Source organism: Schistocerca cancellata, chromosome 4 (genome assembly GCF_023864275.1).
Source record: "Schistocerca cancellata isolate TAMUIC-IGC-003103 chromosome 4, iqSchCanc2.1, whole genome shotgun sequence".
Taxonomy (NCBI): domain Eukaryota; kingdom Metazoa; phylum Arthropoda; class Insecta; order Orthoptera; family Acrididae; genus Schistocerca; species Schistocerca cancellata.
This window is the reverse complement of record NC_064629.1, coordinates 496,930,666-496,944,891: the sequence shown is the minus strand read 5'-3', so window position 1 is coordinate 496,944,891 and position 14,226 is coordinate 496,930,666. Positions and strand designations below refer to the sequence as shown.

Genomic DNA, 14,226 nt, shown 5'->3' with positions numbered 1-14,226 from the left:
TAAAAAACAGGAGAAAAATAATAAAGTAAATAATTAGATATAATAGGAATTGGCTGCACCTTACAAATTAACTTAATAGCATCACTAAAGGGCTGAGGAATTCCTACAAAACCTACTTTATTTGTTCCCTTTCGAATTTGGATGTAACCTAAAACCTTACACTCTAATAAAGTTAAAAAAGCAACACTAATTAAAACACAAATAACTAATAAAAGAAAATTCAGAATAAACATAAATAAATCATAAAGTATCATTACTATTTGTAGAAAAAATCTATATAAATGAATTCTAAATTCAACACATTAATCTGTCAAAATAGTAATTTAATTAGTAATAATCAATAAAATAAAAAATATTTCAACCATATGGTCCTTTCGTACTAATATGAATCAATAATCTTAGGATAGAAACCGACCTGGCTCACGCCGGTCTGAACTCAGATCATGTAAGAATTTAAAGGTCGAACAGACCTAATCACTGGGCTACTGCACCCAAAATTTTTCTTAATCCAACATCGAGGTCGCAATCTGCTTTATCGATATGAGCTCTCAAAAACAATTACGCTGTTATCCCTAAGGTAACTTAATCTTATGATCATAAATTATGGATCAAAACAACAAACATAAATAAATGATATAATAATGAAGAGTTTATTTAATCTTCATGTCACCCCAACAAAACATCATCATTAAATATAGAAAGACAAACAAAAAACTATATAAAAATAAAATGTTAAGCTCTATAGGGTCTTCTCGTCCTAAAGAAAAATTTAAGCCTTTTGACTCAAAAGTTAAATTCAAAAATATATTAAGAGACAGTTGATTTCTCGTCAAGCCATTCATTCCAGCCACTAATTAAGAGACTAAACCTTTGCATGGTCAAAATACCGCGGCTCTTTAAAAATCTGCTCAGTGAGCAGGCCAGACCTCAAAGTATTTTCAAGAGGACATGTTTTTGATAAACAGGTGGAAATCAATTTTGCCTAGTTCCTTATAATAAATTCACAAGGTAAAAATTATATACAAATAAATATACTAATTCTATCATTATTACAAAAATTTTAAAATTAAATAAATAATCTTAATAAAAAACCTAAAATAATTATAAAATCAAAATAAAAAATAATGAACTATAACGTAATCTTAGAGATAGCTGGTTTAAAGCTTACTATTATATTTTATAAAACAAATTATAGGTTATTAACTTCAAAGCTTATCCCTTAAAGAATAAATAAGTTAATATTTATACTTAAAAAATGAAATAGAAACAATTAACTTCAAAAAATTAAATTTTTTCTTAAGAAACTAGATATCTTGGGAAACGATTAACATCTCATTTCTATAAATAATTTAATAATAATTATGATACATTAACTATAAATTATTTATAAATCAACCCAAATCGAGACAAGTAAAATAAATACTAAAATTTTGATAAACCGTGATACAAAAGGTACAACAAATAAAATCTACTTTTAAAAATTTAAAATAATATTTCATAAAACAATTACATTACCAATAAACTATAATTTAAAAAATCAATTCTACAAAATATACTAAGACAAAATTCGACAAAATTATTTTTATTAAATAATTAAATAAACAAAAATAAATATAATAAAATAAATAATCATGATATCCTGATATGTACAGAAAAATTTTCAGTGTAAATGAAACACTTTACTAATAAGTTATATCTTGAAACTCTTACTAGATACACTTTCCAGTACATCTACTATGTTAAGACTTATCTCATCTAAATTGAAGCTAAATTAAAACAATAAATTAGAATAATCAATCATGAGAGCGACGGGCGATGTGTACACACCTCAGAGCCAATATCAGATAAATTAAATTACTATCAAATCCACCTTCATTAAAAGTATTTCACCATCAAATCCGTTATAAACAAAAATCTATTGTAATCCACCTCCTCTTAACTATAAGCTGCACCTTGACCTGAAATACTTTATAATTATAAATCTTGAGAATTATAACTCTAAAAAGATTCTCTGATAACGGAGATATACAAACAAATAAATTAAGTAGAGTAAATCGTGTATTATCAATCACGGGGTAGGTTCCTCTGAATGGAATGAGATACCGCCAAATTCTATGGTTTAAAGACCTTAACTAATAGTACCCTGGTAAATATAATTCACATTTAAAATAGTAGGGTATCTAATCCTAGTTTATTATTTAAATTTCACAGATTCATAAAAAGAGCTATAAATAAAAATTAACATTTCACCTTATAAATTTTGTATTTTAACCCTAAAAATATAAACAACTGTGTCAATCGTATAACTGTGGCTGCTGGCAAGAATTATGCTGATACTAAATCAATTGCTAAATCCAAAATCACTTGATAATTAAATCAAATTACTGAAAAATAGAACATTTAGTTTAACGAAACTTACATATAATACAAAGAAAAAGTGAATAATTATGCAAGAATAAAACTTTTGGAAACAAAATAAGAAATTCAAACATTTGTAAAATTAACAAAAAATAAAAGATTCAAATATTTAAAGAAAAAAAAGAAAAAAAAAACACAAATAGTGACAAAAAAAAGAAACGCGCCCTCGAATGACCACAACAACTTCTCTATTATATATAAATTAAGATTAATGCGGAACATGTATACCAATAAATGTATTATATTCTTTCTTATTTAATTATCCGAAGCGAGATAAATTAATTAGAAATAACCAAAATAAAACATAAACAAATTTTCAAAAAAAATTTTTAATTTATATATTAAATATAAATGAAGTGCCTGATTAAAGGGTTACTTTGATAGGGTAATTCAAGTAAATAAAAATTACCTTCATTAAAAATTACAAAAAAAGAATTAAACTACCTCCTTTAGTATCAAAAACTAACGTGCATCATACACCTTAATTTAAAAAGGTAAGCTAAACAAGCTAATGGGTTCATACCCCATTTATAGAGGTATCAATCCTCTCCTTTTTAATGACCAAGAACTCTACAAAACTTCTCTTCCTATCAACATTAATGATAGGAACGATCCTGTCCATTTCATCAAACTCCTGATTTGGAGTTTGAATAGGACTTGAGATCGACTTACTTTCATTTATTCCGCTCCTAACAAGAAATAATAATATAATAATAAATTAATCATCAATTAAATATTTTATTGTCCAAGCAATAGCATCGACAATACTATTATTTTCAATTTTGCTGATTCAAATAAAATATCCAATAGGATGAGAAACAGAATTTATCCCATCAATAATAATCAGATCTAGATTATTAATAAAGATCGGGGCTGCACCTTTCCATTTCTGATTTCCAGAAGTAATAGGAGCTTCAAGATGAAATAACTGTTTAACACTAATAACATGGCAAAAAATTGCCCCAATAATGGTTTTATCTTATTGTATTCAATTAAGAACTTTCGTTTGAACAATTATCATTCTAAGAATTATTATTGGTGCAATAGGTGGTTTAAATCAAACATCTCTACGACAACTTCTAGCATATTCCTCAATTAGACATATAGGGTGAATAATTAGATCTCTAACAGTTAGAGAAAACATCTGAGAACTATACTTTATTATTTACTCTCTATTAAGATTAATTATGGTCTTATTATATAAGCAAATAAATCAATTTTTTATAAACCAAATTTATTCAGCCAGAAATATAAAAACTGAAATTAAATTCATAATATTTTTATCTCTTCTATCCCTAGGTGGTTTGCCACCATTCCTTGGATTTCTACCAAAATGAATTGTAATACAATCATTGATAGAAAATAACATAACAACTATTATAACCAATATGGTTGTATTAACTACAATTACACTATATTATTATATACATATTAGATTCTTAGCCCTAATTATGTCATACACAGAAAATTCATGATCTATAAAAATAAAGTCTCAAAAATCAAGAATAACTCGCCCTATAACAGTAATAATTTCAACAATAGGATTAATCTCAGCATCAACCTTAATCTCATTATACTAAGGACTTAAGTTAACTAAACTAATAACCTTCAAAGTTATAATTAAAAGAATAATCTTTTAGGCCTTAGTAAAATTTCACACTTCTAGAATTGCAGTCTAGAATCATAATCGAATATAAGGCCTAAACACATGGTAAGAGAGAAACATCTCATAAGTAGATTTACAGTCTACCACCTTAAATTCAGCCATCTTACCGCAAAAATGATTATTCTCAACAAACCATAAGGATATTGGTACTTTATACTTCTTATTTGGAGCGTGAGCAGGAATAGTAGGAACATCAATAAGAATACTTATACGTGCTGAACTCGGCCAACCAGGATCTCTAATTGGAGACGACCAAATGTATAATGTTATTATTACAGCACACACAATTGTAATAATTTTTTTTTATAGTAATACCTATTATAATTGGTGGATTTGGTAATTGGCTTGTACCATTAATAATTGGTGCACCAGATATAGCATTCCCACGAATAAATAATATAAGTTTTTGATTACTACCACCTTCACTAACCCTTCTTCTTACATCTTCTATAGTAGATAACGGTGCTGGTACAGGGTGAACAGTTTACCCCCCTCTTCAGGAGCTATCGCACATGGAGGAGCATCTGTAGACCTGGCTATTTTCTCACTTCACTTAGCAGGTGTATCATCTATTCTTGGTGCAGTAAACTTCATTACAACAGCAATTAATATACGATCAGAAAGTATAACTCTAGATGAAACACCTTTATTTGTATGATCCGTAGCTATTACAGCTCTTCTCCTCCTTTTGTCGCTTCCAGTATTAGCAGGGGCTATTACTATACTACTAACAGATCGAAATTTAAATACATCATTCTTTGACCCTTCGGGAGGAGGTGACCCTATTCTATATGAACACTTATTTTGATTCTTTGGGCACCCAGAAGTTTACATTTTAATTCTTCCAGGATTTGGAATTATCTCTCACATTGTATGTCAAGAAAGAGGAAAAATTGAATCATTTGGAACACTAGGTATAATTTATGCTATATTATCAATTGGACTAATAGGATTTATTGTATGAGCACATCACATATTTACAGTAGGAATAGACGTTGACACACGAGCTTACTTTACATCAGCAACAATAATTATTGCTGTACCTACAGGAATTAAGGTATTCAGATGATTAGCTACACTATATGGAACTAAATTCAAATTCAATCCACCACTATTATGAGCTTTAGGATTTATTTTTCTATTCACAATTGGTGGACTAACAGGGTTAGTATTAGCAAACTTATCACTTGACATCGAATTACATGATACATATTATGTAGTAGCCCACTTCCATTATGTATTATCTATAGGAGCAGTATTTGCAATCATAGGAGGTGTTATTCAATGATATCCATTATTTACAGGATTAACTATAAATAATACATGATTAAAAATCCAATTTACAGTTATATTTACTGGGGTAAACTTAACATTCATCCCTCAACACTTCCTAGGACTAGCAGGAATACCACGACGATATTCAGATTATCCAGATGCATATACATCATGAAATGTAGTGTCAAGAATTGGGTCTACAATTTCTATTGTAGGAATCATTATATTTATTGTAATTATATGAGAAAGAATGGTTACAAACCGAGCAATCATATTTAGAGCTAATATAAGAAGATCAACAGAATGACTACAAAATAACCCACCTGCAGAACACAGCTACTCAGAACTACCATTAATTTCTAGATTCTAATATGGCAGATTAGTGCAGTAGATTTAAGCTCTACAAATAAAGGTTTGACCTTTTATTAGAAAATTCATTAATGGCAACATGATTAAATAAACACCAGCCTGTAAACGTTCAAGTTGATAACCTTAACCTAAAATCAAAAGTAAAGTAGGAACTAATCTAGCCTCAAAAAAAATATAAAAAGAAAGAAGACTCAATCTAGCAAAAGAACAATAAAGCATAATCATTAAAATTAAGACTATACAGACAAAAAAATTAGAATGATAAGAACTTAAATAAACTGAACCTCTATCAGTAATTATTAAAGAACAAATTCAAAAGCTAAACAAAATCAAACTAAAAGAAAAATAATCAATACCAAAATAATATCTAATCATATTCAAATCCGCATATGAATAAACACAAATCATAAAAACAAAACTAGACATAAACATTAAAGAATGAACCAACCATCAACAATTATTAACCAAACAAAGAGGGATCAGAAAATAGTTATAAATAAACACTTTAACATAAAGATAAACCAAAAGAATTTAAAAAATCATTCTCATGAGAACGAATTATTGAAACTAAAATAGAACGGCCTCTAGCACCTTCACAAACAGAAAAAACAAAAAAATAACAGGAAAAAATAAATCATAATCAAACTCAATAAGAAAAACAATAATTAATATAAATTAAGAAAGAACAATATATTCTAATCTCAAAAGAACCATTAATAAATGCTTACGTTTAGAGGAAAAAACGTAAACACCAGCAAAATTAACCAATAAAGAAGTAAAGACAGAGAATATAAACATTAGTTTTAATAGTTAAAAAAGACGCCATTCTTGTAAACCGGAAATAAGTTCAGCCCCACTTTTAAAACTTCAGAGGTGGAAAATCTTTCCATCATCGGTCCCCAAAACCGATATTTTTAATAAACTAACCCCTGAAATGATCAAAATAATAATTATATCACTATCAAACGTAATAAATATTAATTTTATTAAATTAAGACACCCAATATCATTAATGCTTTTAATTATCTTACAAACTTTTTTTGTCAGGCTAATAACAGGAACAATAATGGAAAGATACTGTGAAGAATAGTCGTTGTAATGCTTGAGTAAGATTATATTCTATTAAACTATGATGTGCTCATGTTACTGTTACTCCTGATGCTAAAAGAATAGCTGTATTAAGTAATGGAATTTGTATAGGATTAAAAGGTTGGATTCCTATTGGGGGTCATAATATTCCTAGTTCAATAGTAGGTGCTAGTCTTCTTCTAAAAAATGCTCAGAAAAATGAAACAAAGAATAGTACTTCGGATGCAATAAATAAAATTATCCCTCATCGTAATCCAATTGATACAAATCCCGCATGTAGTCCTTGGTATATTCCTTCTCGTACTACATCTCGTCATCATTAGATTATAGTTAGTAAGGTAATTCCAAATCCAATTATAAATAAGTTAATGTTAAATAGGTGAAATCATTTTGCTAATCCTGACACTAAAACTATTGCTCCAATTGCTTCTGTTAATGGTCAAGGTCTGTAATCTACTAAGTGGAATGGGTGGTTTGAGTGAGTTGTTAACATAGGTTTAGTATACTTCTCTAGAATATCAAGTTCTTAAAATTGAGAAAACATAAGCTTGAATTATTGCTACTGCTGATTCTAGAATTAATAGAAGTATTTGTCCAATAATTAATAGTGAAATTAAGTTTATTGCTATAGATGGTCCTGTATTTCCTAGTAATGTTAATAGTAAGTGTCCTGCAATTATATTTGCTGCTAGTCGTACTGCTAATGTACCTGGTCGAATGACATTTCTAATTGTTTCAATTAAAACTATAAATGATATTAATGCAGGCGGTGTTCCTTGAGGAACAAGGTGTGTAAATATATGATTGGTATGATTAATTCATAGAAATGACATAAATCTTAATCATATAGGTAGAGCGATTGCAAATGTTAATGCTAAATGTCTTGTTCTAGTAAAGATGTAAGGGAATAATCCTATGGAATTATTAAATAGTATTATAATAAAGATTGAAATGAAGATGAATGTTGTTCCATTAAATGATTTTGGTCCTGGTAATGTTTTAAATTCATTGTGTAAGGTTAAGTTTAGTTTATTTCAAATAATATTAATTCGTGATGGTGTGAGTCAAAACATTGATGGGATTAATAATAATCCTAAGAATGTTCTATTTCAATTTTATGATAAATTGAAGATATTAGCTGATGGGTCAAATGTTGAAAATAAATTTGTTATCATTTTCAATTTAAGTTTTTTATATAAATTGTTCTTTCTTCTGCTCTTTTAATAAGATTTGGTTTAAATGTAAAAAAGTTTATTTGATTAAATAAATAAAATTAATGTAGCCGAATAATGTAATGAATAGGGAGAATCATATGAGAGGGGATATTTGAGGGATTTGGATTAAATTTCCCCATTAGAAGTAGTCATTAATTTACAATTTTTTGGTTTAAGAGACAATTACTTACTTTCAGTTATCTGATGTATTTCAAGGTGTACTAATTGTTTAGTAATTTTAGATTGACACTCTAATGTTATATATTTTAACTAACTCCTTAGATTATCTTAGATAATCACTTGATAAATAAGTTTACTGAAGTTCTTTCAATTACAATTGGTATGAATCTGTGGTTCGCTCCACAGATTTCTGAACATTGTCCAAAGAACAATCCAGGCCGGTTTATTGTAAATGTTCCTTGGTTTAGTCGACCTGGCCTTGCGTCATTTTAACCCCTAATGCAGGTACTGCTCATGAGTGTAGAACGTCTGATGCTCTTGTTAATACTCGTACTTCCGTATTTATTGGTAGAATTGTTCGCTTATCTACATCTAGGAGTCGAAATCCGCCATTTTCTAGGTCTTGTTCTGGTGTTATATAAGTGTCAAATTCTACGTCTATAAAGTCTGAATATTCGTATCTTCAGTATCATTGTCGTCCAATTGTTTTAATTGTGATTATTGCATCTACTGAATCATCAAGTAAATATAGTAGTCGTAATGATGGGAGTGCAATGAAAATTAGTGTAATTGCTGGTAGTGCTGTTCAGATTGTTTCAATTAAATGTCCGTGAAGTATGTTTCGGTTTGTATAGGCAATAAATAATATATAGCTTAGAGCATTGCCTACAATTACTGTAATTAATAATAATACTACTATAGTATGATCATGGAAGAATGATAATTGCTCCATTAATGTGGAAGCTTCATCTTGAAGGGATAAATTTGATCATGTTGCCATTAATGAATTTTCTAATAAAAGGTCAAACCTTTAATTGTAGAGCTTAAATCTACTGCACTAATCTGCCATATTAGAATCTAGAAATTAATGGTAGTTCTGAGTAGCTGTGTTCTGCAGGTGGGTTATTTTGTAGTCATTCTGTTGATCTTCTTATATTAGCTCTAAATATGATTGCTCGGTTTGTAACCATTCTTTCTCATATAATTACAATAAATATAATGATTCCTACAATAGAAATTGTAGACCCAATTCTTGACACTACATTTCATGATGTATATGCATCTGGATAATCTGAATATCGTCGTGGTATTCCTGCTAGTCCTAGGAAGTGTTGAGGGATGAATGTTAAGTTTACCCCAGTAAATATAACTGTAAATTGGATTTTTAATCATGTATTATTTATAGTTAATCCTGTAAATAATGGATATAATTGAATAACACCTCCTATGATTGCAAATACTGCTCCTATAGATAATACATAATGGAAGTGGGCTACTACGTAATATGTATCATGTAATACGATGTCAAGTGATGAGTTTGCTAATACTAACCCTGTTAGTCCACCAATTGTGAATAGAAAAATAAATCCTAAAGCTCATAATAGTGGTGGATTGAATTTGAATTTAGTTCCATATAGTGTAGCTAATCATCTGAATACCTTAATTCCTGTAGGTACAATAATAATTATTGTTGCTGATGTAAAGTAAGCTCGTGTGTCAATGTCTATTCCTACTGTAAATATGTGATGTGCTCATACAATAAATCCTATTAGTCCAATTGATGATATAGCATAAATTATACCTAGTGTTCCAAATGATTCAATTTTTCCTCTTTCTTTACATACAATGTGGGAGATAATTCCAAATCCTGGAACAATTAAAATGTAAACTTTTGGGTGCCCAAAGAATCAAAATAAGTGTTGATATAGAATTGGGTCACCTCTGCCCGCAGGGTCAAAGAATGATGTATTTAAATTTCGATCTGTTAGTAGTATAGTAATAGCCCCTGCTAATACTGGAAGCGACAAAAGGAGGAGAAGAGCTGTAATAGCTACGGATCAAACAAATAAAGGTGTTTCATCTAGAGTTTTACTTTCTGATCGTATATTAATTGCTGTTGTAATGAAGTTTACTGCACCAAGAATAGATGATACACCTGCCAAGTGAAGTGAGAAAATAGCCAGGTCTACAGATGCTCCTCCATGTGCGATAGCTCCTGCAAGAGGGGGGTAAACTGTTCACCCTGTACCAGCACTGTTATCTACTATAGAAGATGTAAGAAGAAGGGTTAGTGGAGGCGGTAGTAATCAAAAACTTATATTATTTATTCGTGGGAATGCTATATCTGGTGCACCAATTATTAATGGTACAAGCCAATTACCAAATCCACCAATTATAATAGGTATTACTATAAAAAAATTCTTACAAATGCGTGTGCTGTAATAATAACATTATAGACTTGGTGGCAAACCACCTAGGGATAGAAGAGATAAAAATATTATGAATTTAATTTCAGTCCTGAGACTGGTTTGATGCAGCTCTCCATGCTACTCTATCCTGTGCAAGCTTCTTCATCTCCCAGTACCTACTGCAACCTACATCCTTCTGAATCTGCTTAGTGTATTGATCTCTTGGTCTCCCTCTACGATTTTTACCCTCCACGCTGCCCTCCAATGCTAAATTTGTGATCCCTCGATGCCTCAGAACATGTCCTACCAACCGATCCCTTCTTCTAGTCAAGTTGTGCCACAAACTTCTCTTCTCCCCAATCCTATTCAATACCTCCTCATTAGTTACGTGATCTACCCACCTTATCTTCAGCATTCTTCTGTAGCACCACATTTCTAAAGCTTCTATTCTCTTCTTGTCCAAACTAGTTATCGTCCATGTCTCACTTCCATACATGGCTACACTCCATACGAATACTTTCAGAAACGACTTCCTGACACCTAAATCCATATTCGAGGTTAACAAATTTCTCTTCTTGAGAAACGCTTTCCTTGCCATTGCCACTCTACATTTTATATCCTCTCTACTTCGACCATCATCGGTTATTTTACTCCCTAAATAGCAAAACTCCTTTACTACTTTAAGTGTCTCATTTCCTAATCTAATTCCCTCAGCATCACCCGACTTAATTTGACTACATTCCATTATCCTCGTTTTGCTTTTGTTGATGTTCATCTTATATCCTCCTTTCAAGACACTGTCCATTCCGTTCAACTGCTCTTCCAAGTCCTTTGCTGTCTCTGACAGAATTACAATGTCATCGGCGAACCTCAAAGTTTTTACTTCTTCTCCATGAATTTTAATACCTACTCCGAATTTTTCTTTTGTTTCCTTTACTGCTTGCTCAATATACAGATTGAATAACATCGGGGAGAGGCTACAACCCTGTCTCACTCCTTTCCCAACCACTGCTTCCCTTTCATGCCCCTCGACTATTATAACTGCCATCTGGTTTCTGTACAAATTGTAAATAGCCTTTCGCTCCCTGTATTTTACCCCTGCCACCTTCAGAATTTGAAAGAGAGTATTCCAGTCAACATTGTCAAAAGCTTTCTCAAGTCTACAAATGCTAGAAACGTAGGTTTGCCTTTTCTTAATCTTTCTTCCAAGATAAGACGTAAGGTCAATATTGCCTCACGTGTTCCAACATTTCTACGGAATCCAAACTGATCTTCCCCGAGGTCGGCTTCTACCAGTTTTTCCATTCGTCTGTAAAGAATTCGCGCTAGTATTTTGCAGCTGTGACTTATTGAACTGATTGTTCGGTAATTTTCACATCTGTCAACAACTGCTTTCTTTGGGATTGGAATTATAATATTCTTCTTGAAGTCTCAGGGTATTTCGCCTGTCTCATACATCGTGCTCACCAGATGGTAGAGTTTTGTCATGACTGGCTCTCCCGAGGCCATCAGTAGTTCTAATGGAATGTTGTCTACTCCCGGGGCCTTGTTTTGACCCAGGTCTTTCAGTGCTCTGTCAAACTCTTCATGCAATATCTTATCTCCCATTTCATCTTCATCTACATCCTCTTCCATTTCCATAATATTGTCCTCGAAGTACATCGCCCTTGTATAAACCCTCTATATACTCCTTCCACCTTTCTGCTTTCCCTTCTTTGCTTAGAACTGGGTTGCCATCTGAGCTCTTGATATTCATACAAGTGGTTCTCTTCTCTCCAAAGGTCTCTTTAATTTTCCTGTAGGCAGTATCTATCTTACCCCTAGTGAGACAAGCCTCTACATCCTTACATTTGTCCTCTAGCCATCCCTGCTTAGCCATTTTGCACTTCCTGTCGATTTCATTTTTGAGACGTTTGTATTCCTTTTCGCATGCTTCATTTACTGCATTTTTATATTTTCTCCTTTCATCAATTAAATTCAATATTTCTTCTGTTACCCAAGGATATCTATTAGCCCGCGTCTTTTTACCTACTTGATCGTCTGCTGCCTTCACCACTTCATCCCTCAGAGCTACCCGTTCTTCTTCTACTGAATTTCTTTCCCCCATTCCTGTCAATTGTTCCCTAATGCTCTCCCTGAAACTCTCTACAATCTCTGGTTCTTTCAGGTTATCCAGGTCCCATCTCCTTATATTCCCACCTTTTTGCAGTTTCTTCAGTTTCAATCTGCAGTTCATAACCAATAGATTGTGGTCAGAATCTACATCTGCCCCTGGAAATGTCTTACAATTTAAAACCTGGTTCCAAAATCTCTGTCTTACCATTATGTAATCTATCTGAAACCTGTCAGTATCTCCAGGCTTCTTCCATGTATACAGCCTCCGTTCATGATTCTTGAACCAAGTGTTAGCTATGATTAAGTTGTGCTCTGTGCAAAATTCTACAAGGCGGCTTCCTCTTTCATTCCTTCCCCCCAATCCATATTCACCTACTATGTTTCCTTCTCTCCCTTTTCCTACTGACGAATTCCAGTCACCCATGACTATTAAATTTTCGTCTCCCTTCACTACCTGAATAATTTCTTTTATCTCGTCATACATTTAATCTATTTCTTCATCATCTGCAGAGCTAGTTGGCATATAAGCTTGTACTACTGTAGTAGGCATGGGCTTTGTGTCTATCTTGGCCACAATAATGCGTTCACTATGCTGTTTGTAGTAGCTTACCCGCACTCCTATTTTTTTTTCATTATTAAACCTACTCCTGCATTACCCCTATTTGATTTTGTATTTATAACCCTGTAATCACCTGACCAAAAGTCATGTTCCTCCTGCCACCGAACTTCACTAATTCCCACTATATCTAACTTTAACCTATCCATCTCCCTTTTTAAATTATCTAACCTACCTGCCCGATTAAGGGATCTGACATTCCATGCTCCGATCTGTAGAACGCCAGTTTTCTTTCTCCTGATAACGACGTCCTCTTGAGTAGTCCCCGCCCAGAGATCCGAATGGGGGACTATTTTACCTCCGGAATATTTTACCCAAGAGGACGCCATCATCATTTAATCATACAGTAGAGCTGCATGTCCTCGGGAAAAATTACGGCTGTAGTTTCCCCTTGCTTTCAGCCGTTCGCAGTAACAGCACGGCAAGGCTGTTTTGGTTAATGTTACAAGGCCAGATCAGTCAATCATCCAGACTGTTGCCCCTGCAACTACTGAAAAGGCTGCTGCCCCTCTTCAGGAACCACATGTTTGTCTGGCCTCTCAACAGATACCCCTCCGTTGTGGTTGCACCTACGGTACGGCCATCTGTATCGCTGAGGCACGCAAGCCTCCCCACCAACGGAAAGGTCCATGGTTCATGTGGAGGCTCTAACTGTTAGAGATCTAATTATTCACCCTAAGTGTCTAATTGAGGAATATGCTAGAAGTTGTCGTAGAGATGTTTGATTTAAACCACCTATTGCCCCAATAATAATTCTTAGAATGATAATTGTTCAAACGAAAGTTCTTAATTGAATACAATAAGATAACACCATTATTGGGGCAATTTTTTGCCATGTTATTAGTGTTAAACAGTTATTTCATCTTGAAGCTCCTATTACTTCTGGAAATCAGAAATGGAAAGGTGCAGCCCCGATCTTTAATAATAATCTAGATCTGATTATTATTGATGGGATAAATTCTGTTTCTCATCCTATTGGATATTTTATTTGAATAAGCAAAATTGAAAATAATAGTATTGTCGATGCTATTGCATGGACAATATAATATTTAATTGACGATTCATTGATTATTAAATTTTTTTTTCTTGTTAGGA

The 14,226-nt window shown here is 32.1% G+C and overlaps 1 long non-coding RNA gene across 1 annotated transcript in view; it reads left to right on the top strand.

Moving 5' to 3' along the window:
• Positions 1–325: 325 nt before the first annotated feature.
• Positions 326–14,226, top strand: part of LOC126185166 (uncharacterized) — an 82,209-nt gene continuing 68,308 nt past the window's right edge. The window contains exon 1 of the long non-coding RNA XR_007536971.1: positions 326–577. This is a non-coding gene — a long non-coding RNA (uncharacterized LOC126185166). The remainder of the gene's footprint in view (positions 578–14,226) is intronic.